General features: G+C 42.3%; 1 pseudogene; it reads right to left on the reverse strand.

Annotated features, from left to right (window-relative positions):
- Positions 1-1098: 1098 nt before the first annotated feature.
- Positions 1099-9017, reverse strand: LOC109883861 (sodium/potassium/calcium exchanger 5-like; annotated as a pseudogene).
- Between the last annotated feature and the right edge of the window lie 1157 nt (positions 9018-10174).

The raw sequence follows: 10174 nt of genomic DNA on the forward strand, positions 1-10174 counted from the left end.
ATGTTTTGGTACCCTTCCCAGATCTGTGCCTCGACATACTGTCTCATGGTCTACGGACAATTCCTTGACCTCATTGCTTTTTTTTTGCTCTGATATGCAACTGTACTGTGGGGACCTTCTAGGTAGACAGTGTTTTGTCTTTGCAAATCATGTCCCAATCAATTTAATTTACCACTGTGTGATCAATGGAAACAGGATGCCCCTGAGCTCAATTCGAGTCTTATAACTTATGTAAATAAGGTATTTCTGTTTTTATTTTTATACATTTGTCATTATGGGGTATTGTGTGTAGATTGCTGAGGATTAAACAAAAATTTTATACATTTTAGAATAAGGCTGTAAACACAAATGGCAGCTTCGTTTAATAGTACCCACAAAACATCAGTCTCAATGTTAACAGTGAAGAGGCGACTCAGGGATGCTGGCATTCTAGGCTGAGTTGCAAAGAAAAAGCCAATCTCAGACTGGCCAATAAAAATAAAAGATAAGATGGGCAAAAGAACACAGACACTGGACAGAGGAACTTAGAGCCAGTTTGCACTGTTCTGTGAAGGAGTAGTACACAGCGTGGTACGAGATCTTCAGTTTCTTGGCAATTTTTTCGCATGGAATAGCCTTCATTTCTCAGAACAAGAATAGACTGATGAGTTTCAGAAGAAAGTTCTTTGTTTCTGGCCATTTTGAGGCTGTAATTGAACCCACAAATGCTGATGCACCTGATACTCAACTAGTCTAAAGAAGGCCAGTTGTATTGCTTCTTTATTAGAACAGTTTTCAGCTGTGCTAACATAATTACAAAATAATTTTCTAATGATCAATTAGCCTTTTAAAATTAGATCAGCTAACACAACGTGCCATTGGAACACAGGAGTGATGGTTGTTGATAATGGGCCTCTGTACACCTATGTATATAAAATCTGCCGTTTCCAGCTACAATAATAATTTACAACATTAACATGTCTACACCGTATTTCTGATCAATTTGATGTTATTTCAATGGACCGAAAATGAGCTTTTCTTTCAAAAACAAGGACATTCTAAGTGACCCCAAACTTTTGAACGGTAGTATACAGTATATATATATATATATATATTTACCTACGATAGTGACCATCCAGAACCAGTACGTATGTGAAGGCTGAGATCCAGACAGCGGACATAAAGAAGGTGAACATGAACCATTTTTTCCAGAACCGTCTCCTGCAGGCTGGAATCGTCAGGTAGAGAATCACGATGGCCGGGAGGGACAGCACCCACAGGATTCGCTTCAGGTCGTTCTCTGGCATTGAGAACACACTCTTGTGGTCTGGAACACACATACACAGAGAGAGAGAGATAACACAAGTGGTGTCAATCCCCGTTTTCATATGAAACACACAGGTGTGATTTACTCTGAAAAAGTGTGTGTGTGTGTGATTCTCAGATCTGTGTTTTGATTAGCGGCACCTCTTGCTGGTTGTTGTTGCTTGGCAGGAAAAATGTTGCAAATTGTTCTCCTCTGTCCCCGCAAACTCCCCACTGGAGTAAATCACACACACACACACACACACACACACACACACACACACGCACGCACACACACACACACACACACACACACACACACACCACACACACACACACACACACACACACACACACACACACACACACACACACACACACACACACACACACACACACACACACACACACACACACACACACACACACACACACACTCCTCCCTCAGTCTGCATGACATCAATGTGTCATATACCAGAGCGGTGTGTTGTGTGTGTGTGTGTGTGTGTGCGCAGTAGTGTAAAGTACATAAGTAACAATACTTGAAAGTACTACTTAAGTAGTTTTTTGGGGTATCTGTACTTTAACAATTTGTATTTTGAGAACTTTTGCTTTTACTTATATAAAATTATATACTTTTTACTCCATACATTTTCCCTGACACCCTAAAGTACTCATTACCTTCTGTATGATTAGCAGGACAATAAATGGTCTAATTCACACACTTATTAAGAGAACATCCCTGGTCATCCTACTGCCTCTGACCTGGCGGACTCACTAAACACATGCTTAGTTTGTAAATTATGTTTGAGTGTTTGAGCGTGCCTCTGGCTATCCGTAAATTTAAAAAAACAAGAACATTATGCCGTCTGGTTTGCTTAATATAAGTAATTTTTAATTGTATTTTTTCGCAATGACATTTAATTTTGATTACTTAAGTATATTTAAAACCAAATAGTTAAAAACTTTTACGTGACAGATAGAGTCAGCTACCCTCTGGTATCTCATTCAGGCCGTGCAGACTGAGGGAAATGTGTGAGTATCCTGAATCATCCTGGAAGATTCCGCTGTCGCTTCTAGAACGTCTGTGGACCCTCAGAGTGGTGTCAACCAATGGCTGTGTCTCGCTGTGATCCCCGGAACCTTTCCCCAGGCAAGTACAGCAGGGGCTGAACCTCCTCAGAACACACTCACTGATCCTCAGGTCAAAACACAACACTACGATGTACACCCCATAGACCAGCAACAGACAGGCTGCATCATACCTGGGGAGAGGGGAGGAGAGGAGACGGGAGGAGGGGATGGGAGGAGAGGAGGGGAGGGGAAGGGATTTGAGAGAGGAGGTAAGAGGAGAGTTAAATGCTAAAACGAATACAATCACTTGTACATGTACAGTGGGGCAAAAAAGTATTTAGTCAGCCACCAATTGTGCAAGTTCTCCCACTTAAAAAGATGAGAGAGGCCTGTAATTTTCATCATAGGTACACTTCAACTACGACAGACAAAATGAGAAAAGAAATCCAGAAAATCACATTGTAGGATTTTTTATGAATTTATTTGCAAATTATGGTGGAAAATAAGTATTTGGTCACCTACAAACAAGCAAGATTTCTGGCTCTCACAGACCTGTAACTTCTTCTTTAAGAGGTTCCTCTGTCCTCCACTCGTTACCTGTATTAATGGCACCTGTTTGAACTTGTTATCAGTATAAATACACCTGTCCACAACCTCAAACAGTCACACTCCAAACTCCACTATGGCCAAGACCAAAGAGCTGTCAAAGGACACCAGAAACAAAATTGTAGACCTGCACCAGGCTGGGAAGACTGGATCTTCAATAGGTAAGCAGCTTGGTTTGAAGAAATCAACTGTGGGAGCAATTATTAAGAAATGGAAGACATACAAGACCACTGATAATTTCCCTTGATCTGGGGCTCCATGCAAGATCTCACCACGTGTGGTCAAAATGATCACAAGAACGGTGAGCAAAAATCCCAGAACCACACGGGGGGACCTAGTGAATGACCTGCAGAGAGCTGGGACCAAAGTAACAAAGCCTACCATCAGTAACACACTACGCCGCCAGGGACTCAAATCCTGCAGTGCCAGACGTGTCCCCTGCTTAAGCCAGTACATGTCCAGGCCCGTCTGAAGTTTGCTAGAGAGCATTTGGATGATCCAGAAGAAGATTGGGAGAATGTCATATGGTCAGATGAAAACAAAATATAACTTTTTGGTAAAAACTCAACTCGTCGTGTTTGGAGGACAAAGAATGCTGAGTTGCATCCAAAGAACACCATACCTACCGTGAAGCATGGGGGTGGAAACATCATGCTTTGGGGTTTTTCTACAAAGGGACCAGGACGACTGATCCGTGTAAAGGAAAGAATGAATGGGGCCATGTATCGTGAGATTCTGAGTGAAAACCTCCTTCCATCAGCAAAGGGCATTGAAGATGAAATGTGGCTGGGTCTTTCAGCATGACAATGATCCCAAACACACCGCCCGGGCAACGACGGAGTGGCTTCGTAAGAAGCATTTCAAGGTCCTGGAGTGGCCTAGCCAGTCTCCAGATCTCAACCCCATAGAAAATCTTTGGAGGGAGTTGAAAGTCCGTGTTGCCCAGCAACAGCCCCAAAACATCACTGCTCTAGAGGAGATCTGCATGGAGGAATGGGCCAAAATACCAACAACAGTGTGTGAAAGCCTTGTGAAGACTTACAGAAAAAGTTTGCCAACAAAGGGTATTTAACAAAGTATTGAGATAAACTTTGTTATTGACCAAATACTTATTTTCCACCATAATTTGCAAATAAATTCATTAAAAATCCTACAATGTGATTTTCTGGATTTTTTCCTCATTTTGTCTGTCATAGTTGAAGTGGACCTATGATGAAAATTACAGGCCTCTCTCATATTTTTAAGTGGGAGAACTTGCACAATTGGTGTCTGACAATACTTTTTTGCCCCACTGTATATTAGAACTGATTGGTTTATGACTCTGTAACCGGCAGTAATAAAATAGGAAGGTTGTGTACCCAGGAGGATTGTTGATAATTAGTTTCACAGCGCTGGGCTGTAAAGTGTTACTGCATGCTGAGATTGAGGAAGTGGAGTTGAACACAGATACTTACCAGTACACACAGGGCACTTTAACTTTATTGACAATAAATTCTCAATGACATGTAACACTTCCACTGTCCTGGAAAAGTTTTACTGTTGCAAACACACACAAAAGGCACTAGCTACACCGCACAGACACACACACACACACACACACACACACACACACACACACACACACACACACACACACACACACACGCACACACGCACACACACACACACACACAAACCCTAGCCCTAACCTTAACCTTAACCCGAAAACCTAACCTTAACCCTAACCCTAAACCTAAACCTAACACTAATTCTAACCGTAACTATAAACCTCCTAGAAATAGCATTTGACCTTGTGGGGACCAACAAAATGTCCCCCAGTTTGTGAAATGTTTGTTTGTTTACTATTCTTGTGGGGACTTCTGGTCCCCACAAGAATAGTTAAACATATCCGCGCACACACACACACACACACACACACACACACACACACACACACACACACACACACACACACACACACACACACACACACACACACACACACACACACACACACACACACTTACCAGTAGACTTTGTTGTCTGAAATGATGGCTATAATAGCAGAGATAGAGATGGCGTAAGCTAGACAGTCCCTGAACAGAGGCCAACAGGTCAGACGACCCACCTAGGACAGAAAACACACTGTTAACAGCTTATAGTACACACACACACACACACACACACACACACACACACACACACACACACACACACACACACACACAGGGCCCGCCAGCTCATTAGGCGACCGCCTATGGCAGCAGATTGACTAGATGCACCTCCAGCAACAAATTAAACCTCACATAATTCTGCCCAAAAACAATGTCAATTTCTCTCAACCAGTTGAATATGGCCTTTTTAGGTCAGAGCTGATGCCCCCCTGTGATAATCAGTGTCTACTTTGTAAAAGGCAGGGATGCAGAATATTTATCTTGTCCATTGCCAGCGTGCCTTTGCAGGGTGCTGTTGGAGAGATGCATTTCTGGAGCGCTCTACTAACATTCTGTCAGACAAATCATCTAGCACATATAGGATATGGTAGAAAGAATATGTGGCCTTTTCTGTAAGGGAAAGGGGGATACCTAGTCAGTTGTCCAACTGAATGTATTCAACTGAAATGTGTCTTCCGCATTTAACCCAACCCTTCTGAATCAGAGAGGTCCAGGGGCTGCCTTAATCGACATCCACATTTTCAGCACCCGGGGAACAGTTGGTTAACTGCTTTGCTCAGGGACAGAACAATACATTTTTACCTTGTCAGCTCAGGGATTCGATCCAGCAACCTTTCGGTTACTGGCCCAACGCTCTAACTACTTGGCTACCTGCCTGTAGCTTACAGGCTGGAGATAAAATATATGACAATGTAAATAGACAGAAACTTCTTACATCATGCAGGTTGTTCCAATCAAATAGTTTAACCTAAATGGTGCCCAATCAAATCAAATTTGCGCTGACATGTTAACAAACAACATATCCTAAAAACAGGACAGGTCAAAGTAAAAGGGACAATATGGTCTGGACAATCAGGCTGCCCACAACTGCTGTCCAGGAGATTCATCCCGTGGGCCAAACTGTCATCATCAGTGGTTTCAGGTTTGTATCCAGACAATTTGATGAGCTGATCATAGCAAAGAAGAAAATACTTGTGCATTTCCAGCTGTATAAAACACATTGCAAATAGAGATGACTCCTCCTGATAAAGTTGGGTAGCTGATATTCAGAGCTTAAATAGCCAAATCACAGGAATCAGGACAGCCAATGCAACGGCATGTTTTACAATTGGTGGGCCTAAACCATGGATGGGCATTCAGAACAGTTTATTTCAGGCGACACTCTAGGCCTCAGTAACCACGGACTGACGCCAACGCCTTTTGGATGCCTTTTGGCCTTGATTTCCACCATGGACATTCGTCTGGACCGTCCGGCCGGGACCAAATCTTAACCAATCCTAGATGTTTATGCTTGGTTCAGATTTGGTCCGGTATGTGTTACGTTCCCCAGTTTCTGTGTAATAGCTTGTGTATTTGAGTGTGTGTTTCAGGAGATGGCTTCCTGAATTCTTCCCAAGCAGCTGATTGGTCGACTCCATGGCTAATTGGCGAGCTGACCCCGCCCCCTCGTCAAGACGCAGCTGTCTCCAATTACCCATTCCTTCTGAAGCTATATAAAAGCCAGTGTTCTGTTCAGAAGAGAGATAATTTTTGGGAGGTCATTGCAGAACGATTGATTGCAGAACGATTGATTGCAGAACGATTGATTGCAGAACGATTGATTGCAGAACGATTGATTGCAGAACGATTGATTGCAGAACGATTGATTGCAGAACGATTGATTGCAGAACGATTGATTGCAGAACGATTGATTGCAGAACGATTGATTGCAGAAAGATTGATTGCAGAAAGATTGATTGTGATTTAGAGAGATCATGGCTTAGAGAGGAGGCTGAGGGTCATTATGTTTGTTGTTTCTGAGAGTGATACAGGCAGTTGGTATGTACTGTGTTAGTTTGTTGCATTATCAGATAGAGCTTATTTTATGTCCTTTTGTTTCTTAGTTTGTTTGAAATGGTTTAATATTCTCTTTCATTTGTTCCCAGGGGGAAGGGGAAGGCACCTAGGGAGTGCTTAGGCAAGAGGCCCGCAGGCATACATATACCCATAGTATATTCACTGTCTAGGCACAGTAGGTAAGACCTGGGTGGACCACCCCCTGTATTTTGGTTAGGGCACCAGGTGGTGCTAAATTAGATGAGTAGTGGTTAGGCAGGTAAGGTAGTAGTGGGTAGGCAGGTAAGATAGGAGAGGGGGGGCTTTGAGATTTACTTTCTTTGCTTTGGTTCCATCCAGGCCCTTTTCCCCATATTACTGTGTAAAGGAATAAATTCCTAGTAAACTATAAAAATTCTGCCTTTTGTCATCCTTACTCACACCTACAGTCCATACCTCTTTCGCTTCAGGGAGAGTTGAGTTGCAGCAGGGTGTTGCGTTCCCTCTTCACAGAGGCGTAACATAATGGGAGCTCATCCAGGATCCATTAACCCACCGGACCCTGCTGCTCTGAGCTCTCTGTGGTTAGTGGTTTGATGTGTGATGGTAGGTTGTGATATGCCTTGATATGGTCCAAACATAGATGTCCAAAAATTCCATTCAGAACTGAAAATGAACCTGATTTCAACGTGGGTGGCAGAACGGCCAGGACCGGCCACACGCACACACACGCACACCATAACAGTTTACACAATCATCTCCCCTCCTTGACCTACTAAAGCTGCCCCTGGCTGGAATGGATGATTATTCTACCACTGAGCTCTTTATGGTTAGGTAATGCTTCCCATAATGTGTGTACTGTACACATACCACTTTGGTCAGGAGTCCACAAGCAGCACAGATCCCCAGGAGGTTGTAGACAGCTGATCCTACGATGGTGCTCACACCGATGTCTCCCTTTGTCACAAACACACCTGGGTAGACACATACACATACATACAATTGTTAACACATGATGCTGATGATGATTTTAGTGAGGTGCAGTTATTCTCAGCAAACCATAGTAATTATATGTTGTGCATATGTTTCAGATGCCTTACGTACCCAGAAAGGCAGTGACCATTTCAGGAGCAGAGCTGCCTGCTGCCATAAAGGTGGCTCCTGCTACGTCCTGAGATAGACCCAGACCTGGAACGGAGACCAAGAGATGTTGCCATTTATCTCTCTCTCTCTCTCTCTCTCTCTCTCACACACACACACACACACACACACACACACACACACACACACACACACACACACACACACACACACACACACACACACACACACACACACACACACACACAAAGAGAAAGAGTGACTTACGGTCACTGATAAGTTCTAGAGAAGGTAGGAAGTAGTCGTCACAGACTATAGCAACTGCCAGCAGCATGTAAAATATGATCATAAAGTGTATGAGGAGTCCTCCATCCTTCCTCTCCTGTAGTGTGAAGAACCCCTCTGGAAACTCAGACGACTGCGTTGTAATACACTCTGTCTCATTCTCTGAAACAACACACACAGAGTTGTCTAAGTTACAGAAAGTAACAGTCTACAAACTCAGTAAAAGGTATGAAACTTATACAATAAAAATAAACATTTGAAGTAAAAAAAGAAAGTAACAGTCTACAATAACATAATTATAGGCTTTTTGAATAAATGTCTGTAACATTACTGGATGACCACAGTGCCAACATTGTGTCTATTCTTCTGAGGAACGTTATGGGGATTCGTTCTCAATTAGTCACCGCCATTAGCTGCGAAAACATTGTCACCGTTTATTGGCTTGATCTAATTGATTATCAGGCTTGATGGGGAGATATTAACACTCACCCAGCGCCCGGCGCACTCTGTTGGAATGGGAGTCCTCCTGAGCTGCTGCTGCAGTGAAAGACACAAGATGAACCGTGCAATAGAAAACTAAAACTAGTCCTAGAAAATAAGGTAGAAAGTCTTTTCTGTTCTTCTTGTGCAGCACTCCGTCTCTATACATGGTTTTAGAATAGAAACTGGTAAAAATACGCTTTCATTAACTACTGTTGCAGTGCGTCATGAGTTCACTCATAAGCCAGTAAACATACAACAAGCCTCTTACTAACTAACCTAACTCACAAATACCACTACTACCACTACCCTGCTATATTAGGGCTGAAGAGAGATCATGGGGGAGAAAAGCATATTTTAAGGCCTGTGTTCAGAGACAGAGAGAAACACGAGAGAGAGAGAGAGATCACGGGATGAAGTTATTCTAGCTGAAGGCACCTCAGCCCCATGTAACTCGCTCCCTCCTCCCCCCATTCAATTTGACCACCATAGAAAAGTCTCAGGATAGGAAAGATATTTCCTGGAAATAAACATTTACACCCATTTAATATTATTAGAAAGGCCTCACTCATGGTGCCCATATAGGCCTAGGCTCCCATACGGAACAATTCTATATTGGAATGTTTTTCAATCAAATTTAAATATATTGGGGAAATGTTTTTTATCATGTATTCATCCAATATATAAATAAATAAAATATATGTAAATATATATTTTGTATATACAGTGGGGCAAAAAAGTATTTAGTCAGCCACCAATTGTGCAAGTTCACCCACTTAAAAAGATGAGAGAGGCCTGTAATTTTCATCATAGGTACACTTCAAATATGACAGACAAAATGAGAAAAAAATCCAGAAAATCACATTGTACGATTTTTACTTAATTAATTTGCAAATTATGGTGGAAAATAAGTATTTGGTCAATAACAAAAGTTTATCTCAATACTTTGTTATATACCCTTTGTTGACAATGACAGAGGTCAAACGTTTTCTGTCACCGCCATAGAGCTTTCTAGTAGATGTTGGCATTTTATTTTATTTATACATTCACAACATTGAATTAAATATGTTTTTAACCTGGTGGGTGATAATTTATTCAACTGCAAGCAAGGGTTTTCATCGAGCTTGCTAACACAGCTAGCTAGCTAACGTTAGCTTCTTTAGCTTGCCAACAACAAGGGTTTTCATCGAGCTTGCTAACACAGCTAGCTAGCTAACGTTAGCTCCTTTAGCTTGCCAACAACAAGGGTTTTCATCGAGCTTGCTAACACAGCTAGCTAGCTAACGTTAGCTTCTGTAGCTTGCCCACAACAAGGGTTTTCATCGAGCTTGCTAACACAGCTAGCTAGCTAACGTTAGCACCTTTAGCTTGCCAAC

This window comes from Oncorhynchus kisutch, unplaced genomic scaffold, assembly GCF_002021735.2.
Source record: "Oncorhynchus kisutch isolate 150728-3 unplaced genomic scaffold, Okis_V2 scaffold1108, whole genome shotgun sequence".
In the NCBI taxonomy this organism is placed as follows: domain Eukaryota; kingdom Metazoa; phylum Chordata; class Actinopteri; order Salmoniformes; family Salmonidae; genus Oncorhynchus; species Oncorhynchus kisutch.